Source organism: Podarcis bocagei, assembly GCF_964188305.1.
Source record: "Podarcis bocagei genome assembly, chromosome: 6".
Classification (NCBI taxonomy): Eukaryota; Metazoa; Chordata; class Lepidosauria; order Squamata; family Lacertidae; genus Podarcis; species Podarcis bocagei.
In genome coordinates, this window is record NC_138130.1 from 24,662,898 (window position 1) to 24,686,458 (window position 23,561).

Consider the following 23,561-nt stretch of genomic DNA (forward strand, 5'->3'; position numbering starts at 1 on the left):
AGCACTTTAATGCAAATTTCTCCTAATACACACATACTTGAGTGAACCTATTTACGAAGTAATTTTCCCTATATAATACATTTTGTATGTTCGTCTCGCTAAAATATTCATTGTTATGCACACTTTACCTTTGCATTACTTGAGCGGAGCACTGCATTGCAAATTTTTTAGAACTGCAAATTCCAAGAGATGCCAGCAATATTAAAAGGTGCATTTTAAACAATCACGTTCGTCAAGTTTTTCTTTGGGGCTTGAAAAGAACCCATCAATGCAGACACATAAACTACATACAGCATCACATCTCGCAAGCAAGTGCCACCCTGCTAATTATTTTAGTTGGGCTTTCATTTTACACAAGTAAAATTAGCACCACAGCAGGAATTTTACTTCTAAACTTCTCTGTTTGCCAACCACTTTGACTTTTCTCCATTTTTAACATTCCATGATTCAACTCTTGCAGGAACTGGTAAGTTTTTGTGCCATAACTTGCTTTTGCAGTTCTATCATTTTGCTTCCACTATTACACAGTTGCTGCTACAATGACCACTCCCCGCATAAAACGGGGGCGCCCTTTGCGTGGACGCGCACAGCCCCTGGATCTGGAGCGGCTCCATCAGCATAGGGTTGGCTTTGCATTCCCTCCGGTGGGATACTGGAGGTCTCTGCCTACCTCAGTCAGTTGTCCAATCCCACCTGGGGGAAGGGTTGCCAAGGAGACCAGGCCAGGTAGGGGAGGGATTACCTGCCCACACAATAGAGGGGGGATCTTACCTGGGAATCCTCACTTGGCTCCAGAGCTTCTCCCACCCTACCCAACCTCAGTTAATGTCTTATTTTGCAGGTTAACTTTTCTTCACAGGTTTTGCAGGTTAACTTTTATTCACTGGCATGCGGGCGCTGCTATGTTAAGGTCACTGTTAAAGGGCCGGAAAGGAATTTCCCTGCATTGGCAGGTTTCGCCTTCCCCGTAGCAAAACATCACAACTTTGGCGGTATCAGGCCTTGGGCGGAATCCTTTAGTCCATCTTCCTCTTTGCAGTGGCAATACAAGGGGTCCCCATTAAAGGGGTTTCTGAAGGGAGGCTTTGACCGTACGTTGAGAGGTCGTCATTGCTCTCCCAGTTATCTCTGCTTGAACATATGTTCTCCAGAGCCGGCCCATCCCCTCCGCACTTGGATAACCCTGAAGTTCCCTAGGTCCCTGGCTGGGGACTGGAGAGGGATAACGTCCAGTGCCTGAGCCAAGGTCTACCCACATCTGAAATTTAATAAAGCTGTGGCCAATTTAATCCCATAGCACGTTGTCTTGAGTCGTTATTCCACATGACCGGGGGGGGGGGGCGACTGCTCGGGATCTGGGGACTCCACCTGTCCACGCAATGATTTTTTAAAAATAATTTTTATGGAGAGTTCATTTCATTTCTGCCCCTTTCTTCACTTGTATCTTTGTTTCATACTCCCCCCTCCCCCACATAACACATTTTGGTATCCACTTAAACTGTCAACTCAAAATAGGATATTTAACCTTTTGAGGACTGGGGCAGGATGCCATATTGTGGTCAGTAGAAGAAAGAAATAAGGTTCCAACCACCATCATAAAACCAGATATACCTCAAAGCCAATCTTAAAATATGTTTGGAGTGGATGGACAGGCCCCCATCCACAGAGGGAAAACTGAAGCAAACCATGTCCACAGTTGCCAGCTATGATCATGTCCTGGTCTGTGTCTCGTTCACCCTCTTCCTGGAAAGAATGAATGATCAAGGAAATTGATCAGTAAATTGTGTAGTCTGGAATTTGCAACATTTTTTTTTCCCAGTGGCTTTTGAGATACAGCAAACAGGAGAGAGAAAACTTCCAGACTCCACGGGCATACCACATGCTACAGAGCTGAAGGAAGACAAGCGCTTCAACATACAATTCCATCCACTGGGAATGCTGTGGTTTATGTTATTATAGCAGACATATGGCCAGGTTGTCTAAACCCTGAAATTTTTCAGAGAAACCGCTTAGAAAAATTGGGTAGGAAATATTGTTTGTACTGCTAGATGCCTGTTGATGTTCTTACTAGGTACTGAAAACAGCAAATGTTGCCATCTCTTCTCATGTGTCTCCTTCTGGCACCACCATCCATTAGTTTCCCCACAGATTTAAAACATGAAAGTTAAAAGAGAAAAACAGCTTTTAAGGTTGGAGTGGGGGGATATAAGAGCACTCAGTGCTGGCAAATGCCTAAAAGTCTTTGATCTTCTGTATAATTTAACTTGATAGGAAGAGGAAATGTGATCAATATATTTAGGCCTGAAGCAAATGAGGAGAAGGGAAATGTCAATATGATAAACTTGGCTACTCATCTTCTATTTTGAAAAGTGTGTGTGGCCATAGCCTATCTATAAGCTGCTAAAGAAGAGTTTGGATTTGATATCCCGCTTTATCACTACCCAAAGGAGTCTCAAAGAGGCTAATATTCTCCTTTCCCTTCCTCCCCCACAACAAACACTCTGTGAGGTGAGTGGGGCTGAGAGACTTCAGAGAAGTGTGACTGGCCCAAGGTCACCCAGCAGCTGCATGTGGAGGAGTGGATTATGAGTCTACTACTCTTAACCACTACACCAAACTGGCTCTTATGTAATAATTAACATAATGTAAGAATAACATAATTATGTAAGAATTAACATAATGAACTGGAAAAAAAGTTTAAAAACACTCCCCCCCCCCCGCAAAAAAAAAAAAAAAACTCAGAGTCCTTTGGGTTGGGGATAATTCAGACAGAAATTCCCAGGTGTCAAAAAAGGTTATTTATGTACTGCAGCCCATGTTTCATTAGCCCCAAACTGGAAAATAAGCGAGGTCCCAACTAAAGAAGAATGGCAACCTAAACGGATGGAATATGCGTAGCTTGCAGACTCAACGTATAGAAAAAGACAGGCATATGCAAACTCGGCCCTCCAGATGTTTTGGGACTACAACTCCCATCATCCCTAGCTAACAGGACCAGTGGTCAGGGATGATGGGAATTATAATCTCAAAACATCTGGAGGGCCGAGTTTGCCTATGCCTTGAATAAGAGAACAAGAAGAACATACGTTTAAAGAAGATTGGAAAATGTTTATTGAATAAATGGAAAATAATTGTGTAAAGCTGAAAACGCTGGCAGTGTAAATAAGTTTTGATGGATGTAATAATGGAATACTGAATGGTTTAGTGTATGTAATATATGCAGGGATTCATGTTATGCAAAATGAACCATGGGAAGAGAAGAAGGGAAGTCACTGATATTTTAAGGCTGTTTAAATGAATACTCTAAATTAGCAACCCCAAGAACACTATTCAATGGTCTCAAACTGCCATATATCATAGCCTGTTATTACCAGGCCAGATCCATAGGAGCAGGACATAGAAGTGAAGGACAGGGTTGTGGACAGTGATGCTCATGAGAGGGACAGTAGCTCAGTGGTAGAAAACATGCTTTGCATACAAAGGATCCTAGGTTCTGGCTCTGACATCTGCAGGTGACAAGGGGGAAAGCTGAAGCTAGTCACTGCAGCAATACTGTGCTACATTCCATGCAAAATTATATGACACACACACACTACTTATAAAAGAGTTGAGTTGCATGCCATACTACTTTTCTGCAGCATTAATACATGTTTTATACAGTTATATGCATTGCTGTGTGTATCTGATTATGTGCTGGTTACTTTAACAAAGTTGCATATGTATAGAATAAACATAAGTGCAGGATTGCCTCTGCCCGTGTGTTTGCACTGCACCAACCCCACACCACCCTCTCCTTCCTAGTAAGCAGCAAAGACTCAATTCTCAGGAGGTCAGTGGAGTGCTGCTGTTCCACCATGCAAACTGCTACTGATAATGTGCATTGTGATGATCTCTTCTTTCATCCTAAGGTCCCAGGGTGGCTTACAGCAATGCACTATAATGCACATAATATGCAAGAACTGATCATATTTTTAGAGGAGCTAGGAGGAGGGCTTACTTTTCATTGAGATTAAATAGTAAGACAGGAATTAGGAGGGAAATGCATGCAGATAATCGAAATATCAAGATTTACAGGAAATTGCATGCATACCTGTTTAAACATGGCTGGGGGAATGGTGGTCCTCCAGTTGTTGTTGAACTCCAACTCCCATCAGCCCCAATGGCTAGGGATGATGGGACTTGCAGTCCAGTAACATCTGGAAGGCTACAGGTAGGGATGTAAGGAGGCAGCAATTTCTGATGTGTGATGTGTCTTATTGACAATCAGCACTGTTTCCATTCTGCTGCAGTTCAGTTTGCACCTTAGCTACATGTCTCCCATCTTTGCTGCAGTGAAGACTCCCTGGAAAAGACCCTGATGTTGGGAAAGATTGAGGGCACAAGGAGAAGGGGACGACAGAGGACGAGATGGTTGGACAGTGTTCTTGAAGCTACCAGCATGAGTTTGACCAAACTGCGGGAGGCAGTGGAAGACAGGAGTGCCTGGCATGCTCTGGTCCATGGGGTCACGAAGAGTCGGACACAACTAAGCGACTAAACAGCTACAACAAGTCAGTATTATTTTCCCCATATTGCAAATGGAGGCCTGACACTGAGAGAAGATTGACTTCCTTAAGGCCACTTGGTGAGTTCAAGGCAGAGGCAAGATTCAACTTGGAGACCTCCTTATTTGTAGCATAGCCTCTTAGCCACTATGCCATACCAGCTCTCTAAGCTATGAAGCAAACTTTGGACTCACTTTTGTTTTTACACTGAAACAAATCACCCTGTCTCCATGTTTTCACAAACAAATCTACAGTACAGTTAAAAATGATTCCTTTAAAATTGTGCAGGTGCCTGTCAAAACAGCTATGAACCAGATGTTAAAACCTGATATACCCCTTCATTGCTTCTTACACAAACCCACACAGTAGATTTTCCTTTCTAGCTATCTCTAATCATGTATTTCTTTGTTTATAAATCAGACTAACTCGAGCAAGTTAACATGATACACTCAAGCAGACGCATATACACACACACAACCAAACAGAATGTGATTTTCATGTTCCTACAATCCCGTACGGCTGCAGGAATTGAATAGCCAGAGTTTTCCAGAGGAAAACTGAAACTTTTAGGCAGGTTTACTGCTCCTTGAGTTAGATCAAGACTATGTTTGCTGCACTTAACTTGATAGAAATGGGAAAAGCTAATCATGGCTTCAATCCCATTGATTTGTATGGAAACTTGCATGTATCTGCTTGCATATAAAATGTGCTTGTGAGCATGGAGACCAGGAATGAGTGTGCTTAGTTTTGCCACCACCCGTTTTTATTGCTTAGTCCTTTAGTCGTGTCCGACTCTTCGTGACCCCATGGACCAGAGCACGCCAGGCACTCCTGTCTTCCACTGCCTCCCGCAGTTTGGTCAAACCTCTCCAATTAATGGAGGCCAAGTGTCTGAAATGGGGAACTCCTTCAGTGCTCATGGATGTTTCCCACACCATTAAAAGAAAAACAAAACCAATTTTGCAGGATTCTAAACTGTAAGTGGAGATTCCATGTGTACAGCAGCTCCCTACTTCAGAGGTTCCATCCTTCATAAGTTGGTGGCTTGAAACATTCATTTCCACTCCCCCTGCATCTGTGTAAGTTTTGATTGTAAGCAGGACTCCAGCTCAGGGCCTTTAGTCCAGTTTTATGTGTCCATAATTCCCTGTATTTGTGTCCTAAGGAATTATTTAAGTTATTCATGAAGGGCTCCTGCAAAGCCACAGTATCTCCATATTTCATCTCTGCATGCACCAGAGCCCTGGGCTTGTCTCCCAGCCAGTCAAGAGACACACCTAGACATTCACAGAAAATTAGTGACAGTGTAGGAAGATTTTTTAAAGCTTTCACACTCAGAAAGCAACACTGGGAGCAGGGGACCGTACCTTAAATTTCATCTTGGAAATGTGTCATGACTATCGTAATTCTGTAAAAGACTGCTCCGTGTTAATCCACACAACCTACTGTTGTCAGTCTGGAGTGCATTGGTGATGTTGAATGGATCTATTACTTTAAAACAGTCTTTTTAAAAGGGATGTGATAGTCTTTAATTATTATTATTATTATTATTATTATTATTATTATTATTATTATTTATTTGTACCCCGCCCATCTGGCTGGGTTTCCCCAGCCACTCTGGGCTGCTTCCATAGAAACCAAAAAACACTAAAATATCATACATTAAAAACTTCCCTGAACAGGGCTGCCTTAAGATGTCTTCTGAATGTCAGGTAGTTGTTTATCGTTTTGACATCTGATGGGAGGGCGTTCCACAGGGTGGGCGCCACTACCGAGAAGGCCCTCTGTCTGGTCCCCTGTAGCTTTGATTCTCGCAATGAGGGAACCGCCAGAAGGCCCTTGGCACTGGACCTCAGCGTCCGGGCAGAACGATGGGGGTGGAGATGCTCCTTCAGGTAATGGCCAGGAATCCCTCTCCATCAGTGTTTGGTCTATCTGCACTATACATTCAAAGCAGTATAATTCTACTTTAAAGAGTCACGGCTTCCCACAAAGAATCCTGGGAAGTGTAATTTGTTAAAGGTGCTGAGATTTGTTCCACTATTCCTCTCACAGAGCTACAATTCTCAGAACAGTATAACAGTCAATTCCTCTTCCTAAGTTTAGAATTTATTGTAGTTTATTTTTTTGTTTAGGATCCCTCTTTTGGAAATCTAAATCAGGAACAGAGCATTTTCTGACTCCTTATAGGACTCTGCTTGTGGTATGCTATCCGTGTGTGTGTGTTGCAATGCTCTGCATATATCTTTGTAAACTGAACTAATATTACAATATCATAAATCTCCAGTGCTCTCTTGTCCAAAGGAAACAGACTTGTATCATTACCCCTGATATTATTACTTCTCTAGGGAACTGATGAGCATATAACAAGATTTTTAGTAGGTATAATGGCACCCAGTGCCTCTTGTACACTTTCTAAAACAGCTCTCTCAGTTCCCCCAGCCTACCCTACTTTCTTATATTTGATCCCTGTCATGATACCAAGCTTGACATTTGTCACAACCGTACAGAATACATACATCTTATATATGCATGCATCAGTTGGTCATTGGCTCAAAATTGTTGTCCGAGAGCAATTCAGTCCTTGTCCCGATCCTGAACATGCCATGAAGATTAGACACAACAACATGCCTGGTGATGAACTATTGCCTGTGAAAGTAGGAAACAATTATGGGAGGCATAATATTCAGTATGAAAACATTGCTGAGTAACTGCAGGAATAGGAGTGAAAAGTATGTAGATAGTTCTGGCCAGAAATAATATCCTCGAGGCCCCAGACTGATAAGCAAAAAAGAAATCAGATTTCACTGGAGAAAATGCATTTTTCATTGTCAACGTAGATGGTGCTTGTGGTATGTCAAATCAAATATAAATTCAAAATAAAGCAGTTCTGAAAACAATTAGAGGGGTAATATAACTCACTAAGTCCCTGGCTAAGAGATGTATATGGGCTCACAGACTAATTTATTTTCTCCTATGATTTTCCCAGTAGGAGAGTTGAGAGTTCATCTGAAACACTGCCCAGCAATTAAACCGAACATTTCAACTATAAATCTGGAATGAATATTCCCTTGCTATTAAGTAAGTCTTCATTTAAGGAGTGGAGAAAAATCTTCTGTTTTTTAGCCTACAAAATATTAGTTTAGCATCAATAATATAATAAACAACAGTAGCAGTGGACAACCTCCTCGGGATTCCATGTGGATTGTGACAGGCAATTTGAAATGACACTGGGAAATTCTCTTAAGTTCCCTACCTACCCAAGAATTCTAAATTTGTGACAATTGCTGCCCACAAGACTTCCCATGAAGATTCACTCCTCTTTCTGAGTCCCTAAATCCAATTACCTGGCAAGTTTGGCTACATGCTATGGCTGAATTCCAGACACCAGGGGCACTGTGGTTTTGGGGAAATGTCTTCTCTCTCTCTGCATTTCCCTGCCCGGCTTTTTGATCAATATATCACTGTGTTACGCTAAATTTTAAATAGTGGGAAAGATATGTATACCAGGATACCACCCCTGATTTTATCATGTGGAATTACAATGCAAAGCTGCAGTTTTTCAAATAGCAAGGTGGCAAATGGATTGTTTTCCAGAAACAATCAGCATGCAAATTAGTCGCAAACTTCCACTAGTTGCCATTAGATTTCTAGAAGTGGCTTTCACATGGTGGGAAAGAGCACATGATATGTGAAAATTATCAGGAAAGAAAGCCCTGGGGAAATGGAATAAAGTGCTGTCTGAATGCAGCCTTCAGTTTATCAGAGCATGTCCAGTGGAACATTGATTCAGATTTTAATAGGACAGGTGTCAAATTTAGGGTGATGGCCTGATCCATCAGAAATACAAACTCCGCTTCAGTCACCCATTTTTATGGATTTCTACAGCTTTCTCATTGAATGGAAATAGCATTTGTCTATGGCACTGAATGCTTCATATATTCCAGATCAGACCTACAAGGCAGCCCTGTGACTGAATTAATGGGTGGTTCATTCTTTAAGTCAGAGAAGTCACCAATGGACTCGTTACTTTCTAACCTTCCTGAAGTTTTGATCTGTGATACAACGATCCCTACATTCAGTAAATGTTATGCATTTGCCCAACGTGTGATGCGCTCTGTCACCTTATCAGTTGAGAGGGAAATGGGTTTCATCCCTTCCAACCAGGTGTTTTGCAAAGGCTTCTGACAATGTGTGTAGCCCTGTACAAGCCAGGGCTGGCATGATCGTTGGGCAGAGGGAGGCAACTGCCTCAGAGGGCAGTCGCTGAGGGACGACACTGCCTCCTTTTATAGAATAATTTCTTATTAGTTTTCAATTACAGTCCAATAGTAACCTCATTACAACAATACCAATTTATAGGTAAAGGTAAAGGGACCCCTGACCATTAGGTCCAGTTGTGGCCGACTCTGGGGTTGCGGCACTCATCTCGCTTTATTGGCCGAGGGAGCCGGCGTGCAGCTTCCAGGTCATGTGGCCAGCATGACTAAGCTGCTTCTGGTGAACCACACCAGTGCACAGAAATGCTGTTTACCTTCCTGCTGGAGCAGTACCTATTTGTCTACTTGCACTTTGACGTGCTTTCGAACTGCTAGGTTGGCAGGAGCAGGGACCGAGCAACGGGAGCTCACCCCATCGTGGGGATTCGAACTGCCGACCTTCTGATTGGCAAGTCCTAGGCTCTGTGGTTTAACCCACAGTGCCACCCGCGTCCCTACCAATTTATAACACAATCATTAATACCAATCATTCAAATACCGAATTATAAATTTAGATAAAGCGGCCCCCCCGCATGCTAGATTTGATGGTTTGATGATTTTCTTTATTTCTGCGTTCCAAGATCTTATTAGTTTCAATTACATTCCGGTCATAATAATAATTCCTTATACAACAACTGCAATATTAATAACTTCCATTCGTGTTGGCACATTAAATGATTTATAAAACTGCAAGTCAGAAACACAAACTATATCCTGTGTGTGGCAATTATTCTGTCCATGGTGTTTCTTCCTGTACTTATAAGATGTTATGTCTTTCTTCATCCCCAATTGTTGCTGTTATCTGTCATGCCTTGGGCAGAGCTGATATCCCATTGTTATTCTAGAAATCCCTCCATTAGAAGCCCTGCTTCCCTGACTGTTCTCCTTTGTCGGAGGGCAGAAGTGGATGTGCCAGGTGGCCTGTCCTGCATCCCATAAACTAACCAGCAGCCCTCAGGTGCGTTGCAGGACATTGCTATCCTGTTGCCAGTGTTCAAGTTTCAACATGGAACATGGAAGGGAGGAACCACCTTGTCCGTTGCCTCAGGCAGCAAAATGTATTGGGCCAGCTCTGGTACAAGTTCTCCTCATCCAGCATTGGAACTATCAATACTGTACTGATTTGGGGTCCATAAAGGCTCAGAATGAGAATTAGCACAGAGCACAGCTTTAGTCTGTAGAGAAAGCTTAGAGTTGGTGTCGTTTTCTCAGGGTTTCTGGAGCTTCAGTAGCTCTCTGCAACTTTAGGGCCTGTCCACAAATGATCAAATTTTAAGAAAGGGTTGCAGAGTGTCCCAAATATGGGAATGTCTCCACATTATAAGCTGCCACAATCCTAGGCATTCAGTGTGGGCATCCAGTGAAGCATTGTCTCAGTCCTGCAGAGAGGGAAGCCTGCTTTTCCTCACAGATCACCCCCAATGGATCATGGTGTCAGTCGCATTCAGGATATTGGTATCTGGAGACTAAAGCATATGTTGGTTTGTGGTGCGGTCCCAGTTTAAGAAACAGAGTGCTGCCTATTAAAGTTAGCAGCTGAAGCTAAATCGCAAAATACAGTTTTGTGGATATGTTCTAACTTAAGCTGAGACATGGCATATGGTTAGATTAGGAGCTCTGGAAAATATTAAAACTGATTCGGGAATTCTCTTGTGGGGAACAGGAAATCCTCTCCCACTGACTTTAGTTGATATAGTGGAGAATTCTTTGAAACACACCGAAGGAAAGGATAATTTAATTAGCTACGCTTCTTCTAGGAGATACACTTGAAAGCGGGAAAAGATTTGCTGTGAAAATAGACGTGTGTTTAATTACAATAAATAAAAGCTACCACATTGAAGGCACCCATGGAACATTGCTTCCATGGCTGAAACAGTACATGTATAGGATTTAAACATTGTAGGTATTTCAGTATAATAGCCAATAACACCCATATTAGAATTAGTGGACCAAAAGATACATAAATCTTGACAGAAAACACATTATCATTTAACACACAAGCCATTTGACACTTGATCCTTTTTCTTAACTAAATAGTTTTAGAACTACTGAAATTCATCAATGCCACCATTCATGTTAGAGCTGTGTGGAAATGGGATTTCAAAATTTCCCAGCCTATTCGTGGGAGACCATTTCACCAAGGTTTTATTTCCCCGTAGGGAGGAGATACTCCCCCCCCCCATGTTCTCGGGGGTGCATGCATGAGTAGCTGCATTTTACCCTATAGATTTATTTTATTTTATTTTCACTGGTTCTGCAAGTGGCAACAACAGCAATGGTGTTGGCAGCCTGGCCACCATTTTGCATTCTCCACAATGTCCTGAAGTTAGCATCATTCTGGAATATTGTTTTTGTGCATGTCTAACTCTGTGTGAGAGTGAGAGAGACGTAGGGAGGGAGGGAGAAAGAGAAACAGTAACTGCCCCCCCTCAAATATTGGGAAATACTTCCCAATGCATGTAGCAGGCTCAGGGCCCCCGACTGAGATCAGAACTGCCATAATCCTGATTTGGATTGGAGCATATTTTAAAAAGCCATCCATACAATTGCTAATCACATGGTTGGTGTCACAACTAGTTTGGCCTTCAGACTCTGCAAACACTTCTCCTCTGCAGTGGACAGCATGGTGGGGTGGTAGGCAAAGGAGAAGGAAGAAGGTGGTGGTCAGTGCATCAGTGGCAGCATCATATTGGCTCTGCTGGTGTGTTTGCACCATGCCAACCTTGCCGCTGCATTACCTCTTCCCCTCTACTTCCTGGTAACCAGGAAGTGATGTGGCCACTGCAGGTCAGGTGAGCGCCACTGCCCCACCGCTGTGTCCACTCCTGCTTTTGCTGCTGGTCATGACGACTGATTTGCTGTGGTTGTGTAAATCCAACCATAACATGAAGAAGAACCTGGCTGCTGGCCAGCCCATATCCCACGCATCTCTACACATTTTAATCCCTTGCATGTTCGTGCAAAAACCTGAGCAGGGCTATGTTTTTGCTTTGTTTTTTTTCCAAAATTTGCTTGGAAACATGAATCTTGAAGCTAGCAGGTGAGATACTCCACCATGTTTGCCATGGGAATAATAGTTGTGCATGTGCTGCTGGTGTCTTTCTTGGATTTTGTCCATGCGACATTACTCTGGGGCAATCCATTAAACCTTCTCCTCCTGGCTACGGCATTTTGAAAAGCGTGGCTTTCCCTGCGGCAAGAGCAGCAACATCACCTTCCCTTATGTAAGGTCAGGAACGTCACTGCCGAAGCAATTGCTAACACCAGCAGTAACCATCTTGCAACAGTATTGCTGTGGGTGGGATCACTGGTTCTGAAGCATCCTGTGTAGGGATGTTGTGACTCTTCCCATCTCACAGTGAAGCATATTGTCTGGGAACTGTTGTAAGTTTGTTTGGGCGGGGGCGGGGGGCATTTTATGGAAAGAGAAAGGGAGTGCGATATGCAGTTGTATTTATGTACACTCTGCAAGGAATGTTCCCTTCCACGTGGCATTTTAGATGAAACTACAGTTTGCTCTCTTTGTGCAAAAATGAAGTTAGCTTTCTATGTGTACAAAGGAACAGCTGCCTTTAAGAAGCGCGGGGGGGGGGGGGACACACCAGGCTCTTGTTGCTTTCCTGGTGCTTCTAGAGGTAGGAAGTACTCAGCTCTCAAATCAATTTCCTTGGGAGTTCACTGTGATAAGCATTTCTCAGAAGTACTTCAGAGAACCAAGCCTCTACCATTGCTTGAACTACAAACATTCTGGAACCATCTGCACAATACATTTTCAGCACAACAACAAGAACAACAACTTATTACTTATACCCCACCTATCTGGCTGGGCCTCCCCAGCCACACTGGGCGGCTCCCAACAGAATATTAAAAACACGATAAAACATCAAACATTAAAAACTTCCCTAAACAGGGCTGCCTTCAGTTGTTTTCTAAAAGTCAGATAGTTGTTTATTTCCTTGACATCTGAAGGGAGGGCGTACTACAGGGTGGGCGCCACTACTGAGAAGGCCCTCTGCCTGGTTCCCTGTAACCTCACTTCTCACAGTGAGGGAACTGCCAGAAGGCTCTTGGCGTTGAACCTCAGTGTCCAAGCTGAATGATGGGGGTGGAGATGCTCCTTCGGGTATATTGGGCCAAAGCCATTTAGGGCTTTAAAGGTCAGCACCAACACTTTGGATTGTTCTCAGGAGCCAATGTAGGTCTTTCAAGACCGGTGTTATATGGTCTCAGCGGCCACTCCCAGTCACCAGTCTAGCTGCCACATTCTGGACAAGTTGCAGTTTCCGGGTCACCTTCAAAGGTAGCTCCACATAGAGCGCATTGTAGTAGTCCAAGCGGGAGATAACTAGAGCATGCACCACTCTGGCGAGACAGTCTGTGGGCACGTAGGGTCTCAGCCTGTGTACTATTATACAACTAAACAGTCATGGCTACCCCCGAAGAATCATAGGAGCTTTAGTTTGTTAGGAGTGCTGAGAGATGTTAGGAGACCCCTATTTCACTCACAGGGCTACAATATACAGAGTTCCCTGGGAAGAGGGATTGATTGTGAAACTACTCTTGCAAAAGCTAGAAATAGGCACTCCTGACCACGCAAACTACCTGATCTTCCAGTGGCAGCAGTGGACCCTAGAGCATCTTTAAGCAAATAGCCTGCTCCTTCCAGAGGAGTGCAGCCCTGCCCATAACAGACCATTTCCCTACTTCCCAGACTCAAGAATTCAGAACACACAACACCTCTATCTTTTCAGGCTCTAGCTTCTATTTATTGGCCCAGCCTAATAATAAAGCAACCAGGCTAATTAACTTGGGCTGCAATCATGTACTCACTTACCTGAAATCAATGGGACTTGCATCTGAGTAGACATATAGGATTGTGCTGTTAGTCCTATGTCAAAAACAGCTACATATTTTCTGTGGAAAGGAGGTTAGAAATAAGTTTCTCAAGAGTATACTGCATTTTTATATAATATTTTCCCCCAGAAGCTAATATTGTGTGTTTTTCATCTGCTCAGTGTAGCATTAAATAACTATATCTCTGCAGGATACAGCAAAGGCAGCAGAGATCTGAAAATATATCTGAAAATAACGGTGTGCACAATTGTTATTAATATAAAGAAAACCTCTAAAGAATGTCAAAGAAGACAAAGAGAGAGAGACACGGAGAAAGAGAAAGAACAGACATGTGGGATTCAGCATGTTCCATCTTGAGTTCATACAACTGACTAGTATGTCAAAATTCTACTCAGTCAGGCACTAAAGGCTTTGCTAAATGTGTTATAGTGCACAAGGCTCAGAAAAGCATGCAAGGACAATGCACTCCTATACATGTCTACTCCGATGTAAGTCCCATTGAGTTCTCTGGGGGTTACTCCTCAGTAAGTGGGCATAGGATTGTGGCCTTTGAAACCGTGGCCTTTGAAATGACACTCAGAACATGCCATTCCTATTGAAGTCACTGGGCATTTCATCTATGGCTCAGTTGACGTATTCAACTTGAATTGCACGATCCTGTTCCTGCAAGTTCAAAACCGAAAAGTGGCTGTGCTGCTTTGACTTCAGGCAAAATTTCTCTCATCAGTGAAATCTTTTAGCTTAACAAAAGTCTCTTATGTAAGTAGGCCTGTGAAATGTCAATCAACACTTTCCAATTATAAATGGATCAAATTTGCCTTCTCGGCCCAACTCTCAGGGCACAATGAAGTCTGAAACACAACTCTATGGCTTGTGGGACAGATAGTAGAGATATATTTGTTACGAAGGAAGGAAAAGGGGTAAAGAGTTAGAGATGCATGCAAATAGGGATTCCACTTTGTAATTGGAGCATTTGCATTAGAAGTGTTGATACTCGAATTAGAACTTTGCGATCACAACCAACTACATTCGGTGAAACAACAGCACGGCTGGTGTCTGTATGCTTTTACAAATACGTTTTCAAAGGATTCTAATATCCAAAGGTTACCCACTCCACATTCCTCAATTTTTATTTGAATTTTGGTATAGGTATTCAACCATAACTATCTGAATTGTCCAAATCTGATCATGGTGTCAGGTTCCAAGGCAATTTTGAAATGTTTACTGAAATGCATAAATCTATAAAGCAATTAAAAAACATTATCATTTCTCATTTTCAGTAGGATGCAAAATTCTTTACTATAGCTGTTGTTCAACATACATTCGATGCTAAATTTCTACCTTGGAAAAAAATATTCAAAATTAACAAAGTCCTTCTCTCACTGCAGTGCCCTTGAACAAAAGTCTCCAAAGCTCATGAGAAAAGGTCTTTACGTTATGGATTTGGAATTAAAACATAGACGCAAGTCATCTTTTTTTATTTCCATTTTAAGGAGCTCTGAATTCGACCTCCTGCAGTGAATGTGCATAATGCATATTAGTGCACATGGTGAATAGTGCAAGACTGCAAAGTCATTGCAAATATCTCAGGAAATGTTTTCAGGCAATTCAGAGTGACAAAAATAGGGTGGAGTTCTATGATATGTGGCAATTTGAGCAGAAATCCCAAGAAACTAATCTCAGAATTAGTTCCGTCTACTTATTCATCATTACTTACTGCTGGTCCAGTATCTGTGGACAATATTGTTGGACGATAGGAATTAGAGGACTCATTGTTTTAGCTGAGATTCCTGCATTGCAGGGAGCTGGACTAGATTTCCTGGGGGATACTTTCCAACTGTGCAATTCTACAATTCTGTGATAATCATAATCTCAATTGTATAACTCTATATCATCTATCCACAAAGACTTCTCATGTGAACATGCTTGTAAACCCTCAGTTCTCAGATCATGGATCACTGTCAGAGCACATTTATGGGTGTGCTTGTGTATGCATTCCGCCCTGTGGAACACCCTCCCATCAGATGTCAAAGAAATAAACAACTATCTGATGTTTAGAAAACATCAGAAGGCAGCCCTGTTTAGGGAAGTTTTTAATATCTGGTGTTTTGATGTATTTTAAATATTTTGTTGGAAGCCACCCAGAGTGGCTGGGGAAACCCAGCCAGATGGGTGGGGTATAAATAATAAGTTGTTGTTGTTGTTGTTGTTGTTGTTGTTGTTGTTGTTGTTGTTGTTGTTGTTGTTGTTGTTTTATTGATTGCTAAATACTTGACTCCATTTTGTCTACAGTGGAACCTCTACTTACAACCATAATCCATTCCAGAAGTCCGGTCATAACTAGAAACGTACATAAGTAGAGGTGCACTTTTCCATAGAAAGTAATGGAAAAGTGAATTGATCCGTTCTGGATGATGAAAAAAACCCCTAAAACAGCAATTTAACATGGATTTTACTGTCTAATGAGACCATATATCCATAAAATGAAGGCAATAATCAATGTACTGTACTATAAAATAAATAAGACAGTATTGTAGATGAAAAAAATAACAACCCCCCCCCCTTACATGCACTGAGGGAGGGTGGGCTTACCTGGCTACAAGCTGGGGGTGGGGCAAGGGTCAGTAAAGAGCTGATTCACTTTGGCCAGGGTCACTTTTTTTCCTTGCCAGGCCAGGTTCTTCTCTGGACTTCCTCAGGTTAGTTCCTCAGCAGGGTTTGGGGCTGCAGTGCGCCCTGCTGTGCCTCTTGAAGGCGGCACCTCTTCCACACCTGGCGGCAGAGGCTCCAGCACTGCCCCACAGCCAGCCGGGCGAGCTCCGGGCTGCTGGCAAGGCCTCTGTTCATATCTAGAGGAAAGTTCATAAGTCAAAGCACCTACTGAAGGTCGTAACTGGAATCGTACGTCAGTAGAGCCATACGTAAGTCGCGGTTCCACTGTACTCTGCTTAAGTATAAACACGTGTCTTCCATAAATCTAAGAAAGAGGAAGCTATATGAGTTTTTGTTAAGTATGTCCTAGAAAATCACAATTGCCCTTTGGGTTATTCTAATAGAGCTTAACACAGGGGTGGGGAACATATGCTGTCTTAGGAAATTTTGCTGGGCTACAACTCCCATCATCCCTGACCATTAGTCATGCTGAATGGGGCTGATGGGTCTTGGGAGTCCAGCAACATCAGGAAAGACTCGGGTTCAACTTTGCTGCCTTTGCTGCATGGTGTATTAATGCTCACACATGTGCACTGGCACTAGAGACAATGTATTCAGCTGTCACTGTGAGATATCGGCTTCTAGGGAAGCTAGTGAAGGAGCTCTGAAGAATGACCAGTCTAGTACTTAATCCTAACAATATTTTGAAAAGGCAACCCTACGCCCCTGAGGCAAAATAAGGGACCGTGGCTTTCCATTGGTATGTTTCAGAAAACAGGGTCAGTTAGAGCAGGTGTGGACCTCCAAATGTTGGTGAACTAGATGGCTCATTATCCCTGGCTATTCTTGCTGGGGCTGACAGGAACTGTACTCCAGAAACTTCTGGAAGGCCACAGGTTCCCCATACCTGTCAGAGGGTTCAATGGCATTTTCAACTTAAATTTATAAATCAGAAACACTATACTTTAAATTCCACCTATAGGAGAAAGAAATTTATTATTAAATCAGGGGTCAGTAAACTTTTTCAGCAGTTGGCCAGTACACTGTCCCTCAGACCTTGTGGGGGGCTGGACTATATTTAAAAATAAAAATAAAAAAATGAATGAATTCATGTGCCCCACAAATAACCCAAAGATACATTTTAAATAAAAGCACACATTCTACTCATGTAAAAACACACTGATTCCTGGACCGTCCATGGGCCAAATTTAGAAGGCAATTGGGCTGGATCTGGCGCCAGCCTTAGTTTGCCTACCTATGTATTAAATGGTGGGGGTGATTATTTGTGCTATTTATGTACTTAATTAAAAGCATCTATGTTACATATGTTTTGCTACTTGTGCCATTTTAATGTTGCTTAAAACGGTTTTAATTCCAGCTGATTGGTCAGTAGGTGCCTTTCTGGCCATTTTTGTTGCTTATAAGATGGGTTGTTGCTGCTGCTTTTAAACCAATCAATCAATTAAAAACAAGCAAGCAAGCAAGCAAGCAAGCAAACAAACAAACAAACAGAAACACCTCGTTTCCTTCCTTGATTTTGAAAGTGGAAGGACCGTAGATAAAAGGGACGTGGGTGGCGCTGTGGGTTAAACCACAGACTTGCCGATCAGAAGGTCGGCGGTTCAAATCCCCGTGACGGGGTGAGCTCCCGTTGCTGGGTTCCTGCTCCTGACAACCTAGCAGTTCGAAAGCACGTCAAAGAGCAAGTAGATAAATGGCGGGAAGGTAAACGGCGTTTCCATGTGCTGCTTTGGTTTGCCAGAAGCGGCTTAGTCATGCTGGCCACATGATCAGGAAGCTGTACGCCAGCTCCCTCGGCCAATAAAGCGAGATGAGCGCTGCAACCCCAGAGTCGGCCATGACTGGACCTAATGGTCAGGGATCCCTTTACCTTTACCTTTAAGGACCGTAGATAAGGTTGGCGAACTGAACCCAGCAATGCAGGAGGCCGAACTGAGCCATGCCCGTTTGTTTCTTTCCGGTTGAAACAAAGGGCGGGGAAGAATTGGGAGCGCACAGACCAGCAATGGGCTTGTTGTGGCACCATCAGAGGGATAAGCTGAAAGAAAGAAAGAAAGAAAGAAAGAAAGAAAGAGAGAGAGAGAGAGAGAGAGAGAGAGAGAGAGAGAGAGAAGATACTGCTGGATTCAAGCCACAGAGACAGCCAGCAAACTGCAAGTCACTGCCAGAAAGTTAATCAAGCCGCCTCACTCCACAAAAAACATTTCCTGCAAAAGCAGCCCACCTGCCACTTCTCCTATTCCATGAGTCGGGACGGGAACAGCTTCCCATTCTTCTCAGGTGCAATCTTGAGTGAGCAGAAGGCAGAGCTAATTCAGAGCAACGCTTTTCTCTTTGGAGTCTCCTCTTTGGGAACCTTCCCAAATGCTCTTTGTCTGTCTCCTACAGTATATTAGATGAATGCCTTCCCACCTCCCTTTTCTTAGTTTCTCTTCGCAAGGCAAGTATCATTCTGCTCTTCCAAAAGATTCTGACACCCCACATAGTTGGATGTGGCTGGATGTTGCTTTTGATATTTCACAGAAAAGAAAAAAGTTCTGAGTTTCAGAGGTGTTTTAGACTCCATCATGAGGAAGGGATCGGGAATAGAAGGCTCACCAAAAGACTTTTGGGCATCACTTTATCACAGCGGGGGGACTTAAGGCAGCAATCAGTCATTTTTCATTAAAATTCTTTTTAATGGAAAAATTGGGGGGGCCTTTGCCCACCCACCCAACAGCCTTTTGGTATCATGGCATTCCAGCAGGAAGCCTCTAGAAACAATTGTTTTTCAAGGAAACTAATTCAAAAAACCAAGAACCAAATTTTGGGTGGCACAAAAAACATTTTGGAAGGGATGAATATGAGCTTTAGCCACTCTTGTTTGAGAGAAACTTCCTCAATTATGTTAGGCAAGTGTACCCAAAAGATGTGTCAAGGAGGGAAATTATTATTATTATTAAATTTGTGTTCTGCCTTTCATCTGTACATCTCAAGGCAGTTCACAACATAATATTACGATATAAAAATAACAAAATATGCAATAGCAATTAGAACAACAACAAACCAAGAATCCCCCCTGCCACATCATATTTAGAAGGGCATTGGACGTCAATCAGCCAAAGGCCTCGTTGAAGAGAAACATTTTTGGCTGGTGCCTGAAGATGTATAATGAAGGTACCAGGCAAACCTCCCTGGGGAGAGCATTCCACAAACAGGGAGCCTGTTCTCGTGCTGTCATACTTTAGAAGAGGTAATAATAATAATAATAATAATAATAATAATAATAATAATTTATTTATTTATTTATTTATTTATTTATTTATTTATTTATTATTTATACTCTGCCCATTTGCCTGAGTTTCCCCAGCCACTCTAGGTGGCTCCCAGAGTGTTAGAAACAATACAGAATTAAATATTAAAAACTTCCCTAAACAGGGCTGCCTTCAGATGTCTTTTAAAGATAGGATAGCTGCTTATTTCCTTCACATCTGAAGGGAGGCTGTTCCACAGGGCGGGCGCCACTACCAAAAAGGCCCTCTGTCTGGTTCCCTGTAACCTCACTTCTCGCAATGAGGGAACCACCAGAAGGCCCTCGGCGCTGGTTTCTAGTGTCTGGGCTGAACGATGGGGGTGGAGACGCTCCTTCAGGTATACAGGACCGAGGCCGTTTAGGGCTTTAAAGGTCAGCACCAAGACTTTGAATTGTGCTCGGAAACGTACTGGGAGCCAATGCAGATCTCTCAGGACCGGTGTTATGTGGTCCCTGCAGCCACTCCCAGTCACCAGTCTAGCTGCTGCAAATGAAGAAGGCCTGTCAGTTGATGAACTCAGAGTCCGGGATGCTTTATATGGGAGAGGCGGTCCTTCAGGTATTGAGGCCCTGAGCTGTACAAACTTTATAGGTCAAAACCAGCACTTTGAATTGGGCCTGAAAACTCTTTCTGTGCAGTGCAGTCAGGCCAGGATCGGAGCAATTTGCTCAGACTACCTGACATGTCTGCCCTGTCTCTGACGATGCCGGTTCTGTGAATGTTCCAGTTGCAGCATTCATACAAAGCATTCAGTGCACATAGATTCAGATTGCATGCCCTTTCTCATTGCTAACAGCATCGTTCGGCTAATGACAACGTGCAAAATCCTCAGGAATCATTCCTTATGCCAGGATTTTCATTTCTTTTAATGCTATCTTTATTTTGGCAAGCAGAAAGAAAATGGCACGACAAAGCAATACTATCATATTTAAAGCGGTCTGGAAATTTGTGCCTTTCTCCCCCTTTTCTCTGAATATTTTCAGCCTTAACAATTCCCAACCCTGCCGTAAAGGCACATTTGCAAGTGAAGAGACAGGAATAACCAGAATCATCTCCCCCCCCCCCTCCCACCCAGCTGCTGCCTTCTCACTAGTGTTGCTGTATCAGCAACATATTTAAACAATCTGGGATGACAGCAATTCCATTTCCTCCTTCTCTGCAGGTGGGAAAGACCCCTGCCCCCCTTCCCTTCCCCACGATTAAGAAAATGGCTCCTACGTCAACGCCCCTTAAATCTGGAGCGCGATGCCTTGATTCCTGTGACAGCCGTCCTAGCCAGCAGGATTGAAACAGATGCTTTCAGATGGCGCATGCCTCAGAAATGATTACCGTAATTGTTTCATAGATTTCAAATGCATAAAATAATTCTGGTTTAGCTCTGGCATTTAATCGCCCATGTAGCGAATGTGCAGCTCTCGATGCATAGCTGATGCTATTAATTACGCAGAATGGTTAGCGTATTACATTTTTATCATGCTTTTCATCTTCACGGGATCTCCCAGCAGTTTGCAGATTGTACATTAGGGTCTCGTTGAGCAATATGTCATAGTTAAGAGTTGGCGTTCTTCGTCGCTTGCAATAATTTCTGTGCATTTTTCTATGTATCTTTTCTTTTTTTCCAAAGCACATGCCCCAATGGCACGGCCATCAAACACCAACATTTGAGGGCCGGTCTTGCATATATAGAGGGACCCCTCTTTTCTTTCACACACAGACACACACACACACACACACACACACACACACACACACACGTATATATAATGCAAAAAGCAAATGTCTACCTTTGATCCTTTAATAATGCTGGGAAAGTGTTAACATGGAATGCATGCTGTTTATCTCCTTGGGCTACATTCTGATATGCATATGCAACCCATTGATCTGCAGCAGGAGCTGTGTGTAATATCCCCAAGGGCAAGCACAGAACTTGGGCCAAAGCGATTATTAATAACATGCAGACCGTGTTAATATTTCCCAGCCACCTGGCAAGATCAAAAGGAAGAGTATCAGCGAGAAGGTGAATGCCAAGCTGCAGTAAGCAGCTATAGGCACCGGTCGGTTTTGTTCACTGAGTGAGCTCAAGATCAGATTTGCCATAAAACCTCGAGAGATGCTCTAGATTCCCAAAGTTCTCCCCCCTCCCCTCATGGACCACTCAAAAGTAGCTGAGGGTCTTGGCAGAGCAGGTAAAGATTGTTCAGTCTGTTGTAGCAACTGTAATTCTATAGAATTCAAACTGTGAGGCAGTAAAATGCAACATAAGAAACAAAAGAAGCAATAAAAATACAATTAAAAAATCAACAGGGATATTATTATTTATTAAATTTCTATGCCGCCTTTGGTCCGAGTCTCACAGAGCAGTGCAAAAAATACATAACATGGCATGTCCTCCAATGTTTATGAGATGAAAATAGGGACATCCTAGTCAATAATAATAATAATTTTATCATTTATACCCCACCCATCTGACTGGGTTGCCCCAGCCACTCTGGGTGGCTTCCAACATATTGTCATAGATTTAAATGGCGGATCCCCTAAACCCTAGAAATCCTTAAATGCCAGGAGTCTTGTTAATAAGGAGAAGTGCTTTAATGTTTTGTAATGTGTGAGTTTTAGAAGTCTTTAAAAATAAAAATAATAAAATACAATATAACGAAGAATCATTACATTAAGTTCTTTGATATTTAATCAGTTTGCATGTTCTGCTTTATAGCCTTCTAGTTGACTGGGCATTTAGATGGAAAACCATTCAACTTTATTTTCTTTTATATAGGTATTTTCTGTATCTGTGTGCATGTGTTTGAATGACCAACCTCTCACTGAGCTAATTCTGACTGCCATTGATAACTGTAGACCGTATATGAAGAAAAGAGAGAGCAGGCATGTTAAGACTGAAACACAAGTAGAGAATCAGCTGGAAATGTCAAATACCTTTTTTTATTGCAATGTAAAACACAGCAAGACATTAAAAAACAGCTTCAAATGAGCAAAGACCGCTGCACCTTCTTCCTGATCAAGCAGAATGTTTCATCTGCATTAATAAAAAATCCCAATTCATTATGCTCCTCTACTAAAGGAAACAATTCTGTTCCGGTATTATATTTTATAAATTATTTAGGACTATAATTCCAGTAAGTGTGTACTGTCGAGATAAGGTCAGTGCATATTTTCTTGATTTTGAGAACACTTCTTTGGGCAGCTAAAAATGGATGTAAAGTACTGGCTTAGGCTGCAAATGGTTGAGGAAGTCCCATTGGATATAATAGGACTTACTTCTGATTAGACATAGTTAGAATTGCAGAGTGATACCTGTATGAAGGGGACGCAGGTGCTGCTGTGGGTTAAACCACAGAGCCTAGGACTTGCAGATCAGAAGGTCAGCAGTTCGAATCCCCACAACGGGGTGAGCTCCCATTACTTGGCCCCTGCTCCTGCCAACCTAGCAGTTCGAAAGCATGTCAAAGTGCAAGTAGATAAATAGGTACCACTCCGGCGGGAAGGTAAACGGCGTTTCCGTGCGCTGCTCTGGTTTGCCAGAAGCGGCTTAGTCATGCTGGCCACATGACCCGGAAGCTGTACGCCGGCTCCCTTGGCCAATAAAGCGAGATGAGCGCCGCAACCCCAGAGTCGGCCATGACTGGACCTAATGGTCAGGGGTCCCTTTACCTTTACCTGTATGAAGACCAGGAAGACCCTGATTCAAATCTCACTTGAGAGCTTCAGACATGGCACATAGCTTCCTCTCTCAGGGCAGAATTGTTGTGAAGGTGGTGCCCCAGCTTTGGAGCTCAACTCCCTTTTCTCTGAAATATGTTTGGTGCCTACTCCTCTAAGTTATCAACACCAGCTGAAGACGTGGTTATTAGCCCAGGCTTTTATTGGAGTTTAGAACCAGGGATAATGTTTTAGTGCTGACTGCTGTGTCTTTTAGTGACTAT